The 11,056-nt window shown below is 41.9% G+C and overlaps 1 pseudogene; it reads right to left on the bottom strand.

Moving 5' to 3' along the window:
* Positions 1 to 9,754: 9,754 nt before the first annotated feature.
* LOC148587576 (uncharacterized) lies at positions 9,755 to 10,821 on the bottom strand (annotated as a pseudogene).
* Between the last annotated feature and the right edge of the window lie 235 nt (positions 10,822 to 11,056).

An 11,056-nucleotide genomic window follows, 5' to 3' on the forward strand; every position in this document is an offset into this window, starting at 1 on the left:
CGGATTGGATGCAAAATTGGATTCTGAATATGTCTCGGTATTTTGACCATAACTTTCATCTCAGATATCCGATTGAGGTGACTCAAGCGGCATTGGAAAGCTAACTCAAACTACTACAATTCATTGTGAAATAGCATTTTCCCAATTCGGAGCGTCGCAAGGCCAAAATCACGCCGCAAGATAGGACCGCAATTCTGGGCGAATCCTATTCCGATTTGGGCTTAGGTTTTCTTTATCCTAATTGGGCTTGGACTTAAATCTCCGAAATTCCTAGGATTACTAGGGCTTCCAGGGCTCTCCTAAGCCATATAAATAGACCTCTAAGCCTCACAATTGGAGGAGGCCGTTTTAAGCTGAATTACGACGTATTGCCGTGGGGAAGCTTTTGCTTTGTTTTCCATTGTAAGTTTTATTCTTTCGATGATGACAATTCAATTGGTGATTATTTTTGTTATCATGAGAGGCTAAATCTTTCAACTAAGGTTGAAGATGAAGCTTCGTCATTGACAAACTCATGTATTCTCGTATTTTGTTTATACAATTTTGACTTCAAATAAGGATGTTGTAGATTTTCATTCAATTGCTTGATTTATAGCTTTTAATTGAATGTGATGAACTATTATGTGTTGGAGTTGGATATTTGATGTGTTTCATCCTTCGGATACATCAAATCATTCGATTGAAATCGGATATCCGTTGTGATTCGTTAACCAAACGGATACATAGGATGATTTAATTTCGAATCGGATATTTGTTGTGATTTGTAAAAATGGGTGGATTCATTGAATGATTTAAACTTGATATTTGTAAAACATCGAATATAGTTTTTCGATTGTAGGAACAAATACGAGAATATAGAGTTAAGATTTGGCGAAGTGAATTCTAAAACCTTAGTGTTCTTTACCATTTTATTTCATTATTTTCTTTAGTTTATGTTTTATTTTGCACGACAAAAATCACAAAATTCGGAACTAGGTTAAAATAGAGTTGGTTTAAATAGAAATTGGTTTACACAACACAAATCCCTGTGGATCGACCTCGCACTTGCACACATGCTATATTGCACACGACTCGTGCACTTGCGAGTACAATTAAATTTGTACATCATTTAGGACAGTTGAAAAGTCACATGTTTCATCTGATCACACAAGCACATTAGCACATAATTTGTGAGGTATGACATGAGGTCTAATATGTGTGTTTCTGTATCCAGGATGAAATTGGATGACTTAATAGATGACACTGTGGCATATATATTGTGAAAAAAAAAATGAAATAAATGATCATTAATGGGCTTTTCACTGAGTAACTGGACCTCTTGCCTCAAAGCATTGAGTGTTCACGTCAAAAGGTGAAAAAGTTGGATTCGATCAATGTCATGGGTAGTTTGGTTTTGTAGCCTCTTTGACTCGAGTTAGTAGGTCCTTAGGGGTGTCTCTACACCTAATGCCCTAAAACCATCTGGTTTAGGAGTCATTGACTTAATACTCGCTATATGGGTCAATTAGAAAGCTTAAAGGAACCAAACATTGCACAACCTGACCAAAAAAAAAAAAAAAAAGAGAAGAGAAAAAGAAATATGGCATGGTTGTTCATTCTAATAGGGATTTCAGTGAATTTTGAGATATGGGGACATTACATGTTGGAAGGATTTGGAAGCCTCATAATTTTGTGTTAGTTCACTTCACACTGTTTTCAAACTTGTGATGTTTTAGCATGTCCTTTGTAAGTAATTGAACTTTGAAATTCCAATTCATTGTGAAGATGGAGTTCATCTTTTTAAGCTTGCTTATGAATGAAAATCATGATCTTGAAGTGATACTTTAATTTCTGGGTAACATGAACTGTACATGATGTTTTTGGGTAACATTTTTAGAAAACCCTCACGAGACTTCACTCGTCCTCTAAGGAATTCCTAGAGGTTTAAAAGGCTTGTTGCATATGCTAAATGCAATCGTACATTCTACAAAAGATGGACTTATCTTTTTGTTCTCTGTTTTTCATTTTTGTTTGTAATTTTGTACTGCTAAGGGAGTATCAATATGTAAGTTTGAGGGTGTGTTAAGTGCTAAAATATTCATATTTTCAGCCCTTAACTTACATGTTTTAATCCTTTAGTTTTAGTTAATTAGGCCATTTTAGTTCTTTTATGTGTTTTCTTTGATTTTGTAGGTCATTGGAAGAAAAAGAAACAAACTCAGAAGTTTTGGACCAAAAATGAGCTATTTTGGATTTTAGAAGGCTCTGGTAGAGCGATCGATCGCTGGGGAGCTGCGATTGAGTGCAGGCACAAGAAGGATCGATCGCAGACCTGCTATCGATTGCAAACGGCCTGTGATCGAGCGCACCCGTGCATGATGGCCAAGACAGCCGCCAACCCTGTTATGGAAAGAGCACTTTTAGGGTTTTGTAGCTTAGTGCGAACTAGGGCAAAAACCCTACGATTTTTAGGGGTTCTAGAGTGTTCCTAAAGGCTTATAAATAGACCCTTAAGCCTCTAGAATAGATGTACTTTGGCAAGGAGAAGAATTGGAGCTATTGAAGTTCAAGTTTCGGGTTTATTCTTTTCCTTTATTTTATTTTATTTTATGAAGATGTTTAACATCAACTTCATGTGTAACTAATTTATTTAGTAGGGCCAGATTGAAGCCCTAGTTATGTTTACTTAATATTCAATATTGGCGCCTTTGTGATGATCTTGTTGTGGTATCTAGATTGATTAATGCCTGTTTTCATGAATTCCTCATATGTGTGTGCCTGATCAACATGTGCATGTGGTATGGACTAGTTAATTAAATTAATTTGGATGACCGAGTCCTGAGTTTAACATAAGTAACAAAAGTAATCCACACCGGGTTCTTGGGTTAATCAACATGGGGTACCAGGAGTATACACCCATACCCTAGGCCTCATGTGTTTGTTGATTTCCATAAAATATATGCTTTCCTAAAGAACAACTTAGTATATACCATGCTAAATCCTCTAGGAAAGAAAAGAGTTAGAGTATACACCCATGCCTAACTCGTTGCTTATGAAAATCTATAGCTTAAGGAGTATACACCCATGCCCTTAGGTTAACAAACATTAGATATACATAACATGATCAAAACATCGGCATATTGATGTATTAGCTAAATATAATTAGTGGTGGATATCAAAGCCCTACCTTATTATCATTATCAACTCAAATCGAATCTTTTGTTTTATTTTGCTTTCGGAATTTATTTTAGACAAGATTCAGCAATCCTCGTGGGAATGACCCCATATTTGCACACTAAACTACTGTGTTGACCTCGTGCACTTGCGGGTGAAACATCCAATTATTTGTCTATTAATTTAGGTAGATAATTGAGACAACATTAATTAATCAAACAAAACTTCTCACCTTTTGATGTGAACACCCATTACTTTATGAGGCAAGAGGTCCGGTTACTCAATGGAAAGCTCAAAATGACCAATTTTTTTTTTTTTTTTAACCAAGATTATTTCTGCAATAAGTTACCCAACTGCATTCAAGTGGCTGACAACAAACATACCCCACAGACTACGTGCTAGTGTGCTTGTAAAAATCAAATTGAAACAGGTAATATCTCAAGCTATCAAAGAAAGTAACACAATTTAAATTCCCTAATCAAGTAATGATGCGTTCATCATGCTAAGCTCACCAATGAATTTCAAACCACAACAAGAAAATCAATTACATGCTTAGGAACAGCATGTGTACCTAGACCCCCAAACTTGAAATGCACATTGTCCTCAATGTGTGGGTAAAGAAAATAAAACAATACAAGGGATAAGGATACCTGACCAGTCACTGCGGCATAGAAGAAGATGCCCCCGAACCAAGTGGTAGCCCTAATAAAATGGATCGCAGTAGTGCTTGTTGTGCCTCAAATCTTTCATCTGCTAGGACCTTATCCTCCTTTCTCTTCCGCTTCCTTTGCTCCCCTTGCCTCAAGTGTGGGCTCATCTATGCCCATAGGTCCATTAGCACCCCTGACTACCTTGGCTGCTACCGCTTGCACCCGACATCTTCTAGGCATGTGAGAATAACTCTGGTTCCACTGGATTAAGCCAAACTGAGCGTGTTCAGATATAGGCCCATTATTGCGCGTACCCTCAATGCCCCAAGTCTGAAGGAGATGGGTGATAAGGAATAGAAAAAGATGTCCCTATGAAGATACCCTTAGTGCAACGCGCAATCGCCCTGTCCCAGAACTTGTGCATCTAGTCCCAGATAAGCCGAGGAATGGAATACCAAAAACCTCTTTGAAAAGCATATAAAGTAGTGAGGAAAGGGCCACACCTTTGAGCTTTGTGTCCAAGTGGACACACATTCTGCTGCAAAATGAAGTCCATGAGCCAGAGTCTGGAAGGCATAAGAAACTTGCTCGTGCAGTTGCAGAGCTCGTCTGTGTAACGGCCATGGCATATGTCCTCCACAATGTATTGAAGAGTGATATAGGAAGGGAGGTCTTTGTACTAAGGAGTTCCATCCCGAGTCACAATATCCGATGGGCACTCATGGGAGCATTGAAGAGCAGCGGTAATGTTAGTGGTGGTCAGGTCAACTTCGACGCCGTTCCCAGATGAAAATAGGATTTCCGGCGAATTACACTCATAACTGAGGTTTTGGTAAAATTCTTGAACCAGTTTCTCGTAAGCGATGGGGCTGACTGGCTGAAATAAAGCTATGAGGCCACGGCGCTTACAATCTTTTGCCGCCCACTTGGGGGCTTTGAGATCTTTGAATACGGTTTCGACCACAAAGGAGGTCTCTAAGAGGAGCTGTCTTGGCTTCCCACGGGGCTATGATGAAGTGGCATGAGTTTCGGAGGTGGTGTTCCGGGCTTGGGGGTTCTAAGAGGCTGAGGCTCAAGTTCTAGGCATTGCACAGGCTGGTTCAGGTATTTTATCGAACACCTGGTGGGCAGCTCCAAAACCAGGGGGTGCAGAAACACTTTAAATTGCTACCTAACCCCTTGCAAAACAAAGAGAAACCAACACAGAGGTAGTCTGTCTGTGGGCAAACACTCACGAACTGCTTTTCACAAGAAAATTTGGGTGAAAGAGGAAAAGGGAACGGAAGAAATGGAAGGAGAAATGGGCAAAAATAAAAGTGAAAATAAGAGATGGAGAGGTGCAGTGGTGATGCAGTGGCGGAGTAGAGGTAGTGCGGTGGTGATGCAGTGGTAGAGTGGAGGTGGGTTGACAGAGTGTAGTGAAGAGGTGGTGTGACCTAAAATAGGTCACGTGAGGCCCCTTTGCATGTGTGCTCGAGCGCACTCGTGTAGGGGAGTGAAAAATGAGGTGATGCGCTTGTGCGCATAGGGGAGCATGGGTGCTGGTGCGCTCGAGCATGGCTATTATACAGCTGCTGGGCATCTGCACTCTTTCCTACCTGGGGTAAGCTCGAGTGCAAGCCCATGCCTGGGATCTAACGCACTATGGTGCCAGTTCTCTAATCAGAAAAATAGACGGGATCCGTCAAATCAACGAATTCCATGTCTTTACCTAGCTTTAGGCTCTGTATGCAAGGCTTTAATCTTTGACCATTGACCTTGAACAAAGTGCCATTCTTTGGATCCCGTAATTCGACGGTGCCATGTGGAGATGCCAACATGACAGTAAAGGGGCTATCCCATCTTGAGCGGAGCTTCCCAGGAAAGAGCTGGAGTTTGGAGTTGAAGAGCCATACCTTCTGTTCCAGCACAAAGGTCTTGGGCAGAATTTGACAGTCATGGAATGATTGTGTCTTCTCTTTGTAAATACTGGCACTGTCATATGCATCATTTTGCAGCTCCTCCAATTCTGTCAATTGAAGTTTTCGGTGGGAGCCAGCCTCTTGCATGTCAAAGTTGAACTGCCTGATTGCCCACAAAGCCTTGTGTTCTAATTCCACAAGGAGGTGACATGCCTTGCCATAAACAATCTGGTATGGTGACATTCCAATCGGTGTCTTGTAAGCTGTACGGTAGGCCCATAGTGCATCATTGAGGTGTAAGGACCAATCCTTGCGGTCTGGCCTAACCTTCTTCTCTAAAATGTGCTTGATCTCCCTATTGGAAACATCCACTTGGCCACTCGTCTAAGGATGGTAGGGAGTGGCTACCTTGTGGGTGACAAAGTACTTGAGAAGTAGGGTTTTCAGAAACCGGTTGCAAAAGTGCTTACCTCCGTCACTGGTGATGGCCTAGGGAGTACCAAATCTGCTGAAAATGTTGGCTTGGATGAATTTTACCACGACATTGTGATCATTGGTCTTGGTGGCCACGGCTTCTTCCCACTTTGAGACATAATCTACCCCTACCAAAATATACTCATACCTAGAAGACGATGGGAAGGGTCCCATGAAGTCAATACCCCAAACATCAAAAATTTCAACAATGAGGATGGGGTTTAGTGGCATCATATCCCTCCGAGACATGGCTCCTAGGCGTTGGCATCTCTCACAAGCCCGACAAATGTCATAGGCGTCTTTGAACAAGATTGGCCATGTGAATCCACTTTGTAAGACCTTGGCTACGGTCTTCTTGGCAATTAAGTGTCCTCCACAAGCTAGAGAATGACAAAATGTGAGAATACTAAGGAATTCATTCTCAAGGATGCAGCATCAGATGATCTGATCAGCACAGTACTTAAATAACTCTGAATCTTACCAAAAATAGAATCGGACTTGCTTAAAGATACGGTCCTTGTCTTGCTTGGACCAATAAGAAGGAATCCGACTTGTGACTAAGTAATTGACAATTTCTATATACCAAGGCGGTTCTCTCACAGTGATCTCCAACAGTTGCTCATCCGGGAAGGAATCATGAACTGGAATAGGCTGAGGTGTCTCAAACAGAATTCGTGACAGGTGATTAGCCATGACATTCATCTTGCCCTTCTTGTCCCGTATCTCGATGTGAAACTCTTGTAAAAGCAATATCCATCGAATCAACCGAGGCTTTGTTTCCATCTTAGCCAGCAAATGTCGCAGAGTAGCATGGTTAGAGTAGATGATTACCTTGGATCCTAGAAGATATGAGCGGAATTTGTCCAAGGCAAAGACAACGGATAGTAGCTCCTTTTCCGTTGTTGTGAATTGACTCGAGCATCCATTAGAGTCTTGCTGGCATAATAGATGACGTGAGGGAGCTTGCCTACACGCTATCCCAAGACTGCACCTATAGCATAGTCGGATGCTTCGCACATGATTCAAATGGCAGAGACCAATCCGGTAGCTTCATGATGGGTGCAGAAGATAGTAGAGACCGAAGCTTCTGGAATGCCTCATGACATGCTTCATCAAAGTGGAAAGGAGTGTCCTTGGCAAGGAAATTACACAAGGGCCCTAAAATTTTACTGAAATCCTTGATGGAACATCAATAAAAGCCGACATGCCCAAGGAAAGAACGAATCTACTTCACTAAAGTAGGTGGTGGTAGATTTTCAATCAACTCAACTTTCGCTTGGTCCACCTCAATTCCTCTTTTGGACACTATGTGGCCCAAGACTATACCCTCTTGCACCATGAAATGACTCTTCTCCCAACTTAAAATCAAGTTAGTTTCTTTGCAATGTTGAAGCACAAGTGACAGATTATGCAGATATTTATCTAAAGAGGAACCAAAAACAAAAAAATCGTCCATAAATACCTCAAAAAACTTTTCTTCCATGTCAGAGAAGATCGACAACATACATCTCTGGAAGGTAACAGAAGCATTGCATAGTCTAAAGGGCATGCATCTGTAAGCAAAGGTGCCAAAGGGACATGTGAAAGTCGTCTTCTCTTGGTGATGGGGATCAACTGCTACCTGATTATATCCGAAATAGCCATCTAAGAAACAATAGTAGCTCTGGCCAGCAAGACGCTCCAGGATTTGATCAATGAATGGGAGTGGGAAATGATCCTTTCGGGTATGGGAGTTGAGTTTTCGGTAGTCAGTGCAAACAGTGGTTGTGCATTGCGGAATCAACTCTCTAGCTGAGTTTTCTACTACTGTGATGCCGAACTTCTTTGGAACCACTTGAGTGGGGCTCACCCACTTGCTATCTGAGATGGGGTAGATGATGTCTGCATCAAGTAACTTGACCACCTCTTTCATCACTACTTCGTTAATGTTGGGATTTAGTCGACGCTGTGCCTCACGGGAGGGTCGAGCATCTTCTTCTAGATGGATCCGGTGCATACATATAGATGGGTCGATACCTTTTAAATCTGCTATAGTCCACCCAATGGCTTCTTTATGCTTCTTCAACACTTCTAACAAACTATCCTCTTGGTCCTTTTATAGATCTGAAGTAGTGATGACCGACAAGGTGTCATTAGATCCAAGGAAGGCATACTTGAGCTTGTCTAGCAGTGGCTTCAACTCAAGCTTCGGTGGAGACTCAAGAGAAGGAACAGAAGGAGTGCTTGATGTTAGAGGTAGGGGCTCCTTCGGTACTTTCTATGGACGAAAGTCTGCACTTGCTGCTGTCTCTAGCAAATCATGGACCTCCTCATTGTATTGGTTGGTGTCAAAATCTTCAAACCTAAAGTGGGTCAAGCAAGCTTCCAACGGATCCATGATCAAGAGACTAGGGAGTGAGCCTTCTACATATTCTTCAATCCTGTCCAAAAAGAAACACTCATTCTGATCAAGGGCATGCTGGAATGCAGTGAAGATATTTAGCCTCACCTTCATATTTCCAAATGAGATCTCAATGACTCCAGTCTAGCAGTTGATGCATGCATTGACCGTGGCTAAGAAAGGACGCCCAAGGATGACTAGAATTAGATTCTCAGGATTGGGAACAGGTTCGGTGTAAAGCATGATGAAGTCCACTGGAAGAAAAACTTATCAACCCTGATGATGACATCTACTTCTATCCCTCTGGGCTTCTGAATAGACCGATCAGCCAGCTGCAGAATCACTGTGGTAGGCTTTAGTTCCCCTAGACCAAGTTGCTGATATATTGAATATGGAAGTAAATTCACACCTGCTCGCAGATATAGGAGTGCTTTATCAATCTCCTGATGTCTATTGATGCATGAAATTGTAGGAGCTTTGAGGTCCTTGAACTTCGGAGGAGTGTTGTGCTGAATCAGGGAACTCACGTGCTCAGTAAGAAGGACTTTCTTGGGAATGTAATTTCTGTTTTTCCTCTTCTGAGTACACAAGTCCTTAAGGAATTTGGTGTAGGAAGGCACTTGTTTGATGGCATCAAGGAGTGGGAGGTTGATTTTTACCTGTTTGAAGATGACCATCATATGTTGTATTTTCTCCCCTTGTTTCCCAAAGTGGGAAGCTGCCTTGAGACAATTTGGGAATGGGGCCCGGTGCTCATATGGTGTCTCTGGAGTGGGAGCCGCTGATGAAGAAGCCTCATTGGTTACTTGCTTACCTTTATCCCTTTACAGATTCTGTGCAACCTTCGTTTGCTCATCCTTCTTCTCCTCCACATGATTGTCGACCAGTTTTCCACTTCGTAATGTGGTGATGGCTTGAACTTGCTGGTGACATGAAGTACCCTCATTGACCATGTAGTCTCCCTTAGGATTTACCACTGACTGACTTGGAAGCTTCCCTGCATCCCTCCTGTTGAGGGTATTAGCTATTTGTCCCACCTAAGCCTCTAACTTGGAAATGGCTTGAGAGTGTGAGTTCACTGTCTCCGGTTGATATTTCATAGTCTGACTTATCCTGCTCACAATTTTCAACATCTGATCTTGACTTTTCCACATCAGATCTTGGAAGTCAAAATCCGATCGAGGAGATGGTGCGGCCTAGTATTGCTGTTGTGAAGGCCGGTATGTGGAAGGAGGTTGGTAGGACTGCCTATTGGATTGAGCTTGATTGTGCAGTCCTAGGGCTGAGAAGTTGGGATGATTTCTCCACCCCGAGTTGTAGGTATTTGAATATAGATCATTACCTGGTCGTGAGGAAATTGCATTAACCTGCTCATTAGAAACATCAGTATAATTTCCAGCAGTAGGGCAATCGTTTATATGGTGCATAGGACTAGAACAAAATGAGCATGATTCAGGTTGTTTGTGAATGTGAGCAGAATTAGGAGCAATACCAGCAACCAACAATTGATCTAGTTTCTTAGTGATAGCATCAACTACTAGGGTAGTGACATCCAAAGAATGTCCTACTTCAAAAAGACCTTCGGTCTTTGGTGCCTTGAGTGCAGGTGCCCTACGTCTAGTAGAAACATGCTCGACAAAATTATTACTTAGGTTTTCAAACAAAGTCCATGCCTCATCCTCACTTTTCATCATGAATGTGCCCCACAGGATGCATCTACCATCTGTCTATTAGGCACAGTCAAGCCATCATAGAAGTTTTGCACTAGCTGCCATTTCGAGACAGCATGGTGCGGGCATGATTCAAGCAACTCTTTCAGCTTGTCCCATGTCTCATGCAATTGTTCTCTCTCATATTGGGAGATACTAATGATAGCTCTCCTAATGTCAATGGTTTTTCCTATGGGAAAATACTTCTTAAGAAATTCTTGTTGCAATTGAGCCCAAGAAGTAATGGAGTTGAGTTTTAAGGAATGGAACCAATGTTTGGCTCTTTCCTTGAGGGAGAAAGGAAAGAGACGCATCCTTAGGGCATCCTCAGTGACTCCAGTCAATTTAACAGTAGAACAGATTGCGAGAAATTCATTGAGGAAGTCGTAAGGGTTTTTAGTGCTAAGCCCTAGAAAGGATGGTAAACTTTGTATGGTGCTAGGTTTGATCTCATAGTGGGCTGCTGTGACGTCCGGCAGCCTGAGACATGAGGGGGTAGTGTATGTGGTAGGGAGATAGTGATCTCTCAAAGCCACAAGGTTACTGTCACCCATGGTTTCAGTGGAATGCTCTTCTAGCAAATTAGATTTCCTTTCGGTTCCAGTTTGTCTACGAGTGCGTTCAAGTTCGAGGTCGCAAGGAATTAATGGAAAAGGCAAAGAATGGTGACCTACCATAAACTAAAAATAAAAATAGAAATGGAAACAAAAACAGAAAATAAAAACAGACTAAGACAGAAAAGTAAAGCTCACAAACGGCCCTTAGGTGCATTGGAATTTGGATGCAGAC

This window comes from Corylus avellana, chromosome 2 (assembly GCF_965113065.1).
Source record: "Corylus avellana chromosome 2, dhCorAvel1.hap1.2, whole genome shotgun sequence".
Lineage (NCBI taxonomy): Eukaryota > Viridiplantae > Streptophyta > Magnoliopsida > Fagales > Betulaceae > Corylus > Corylus avellana.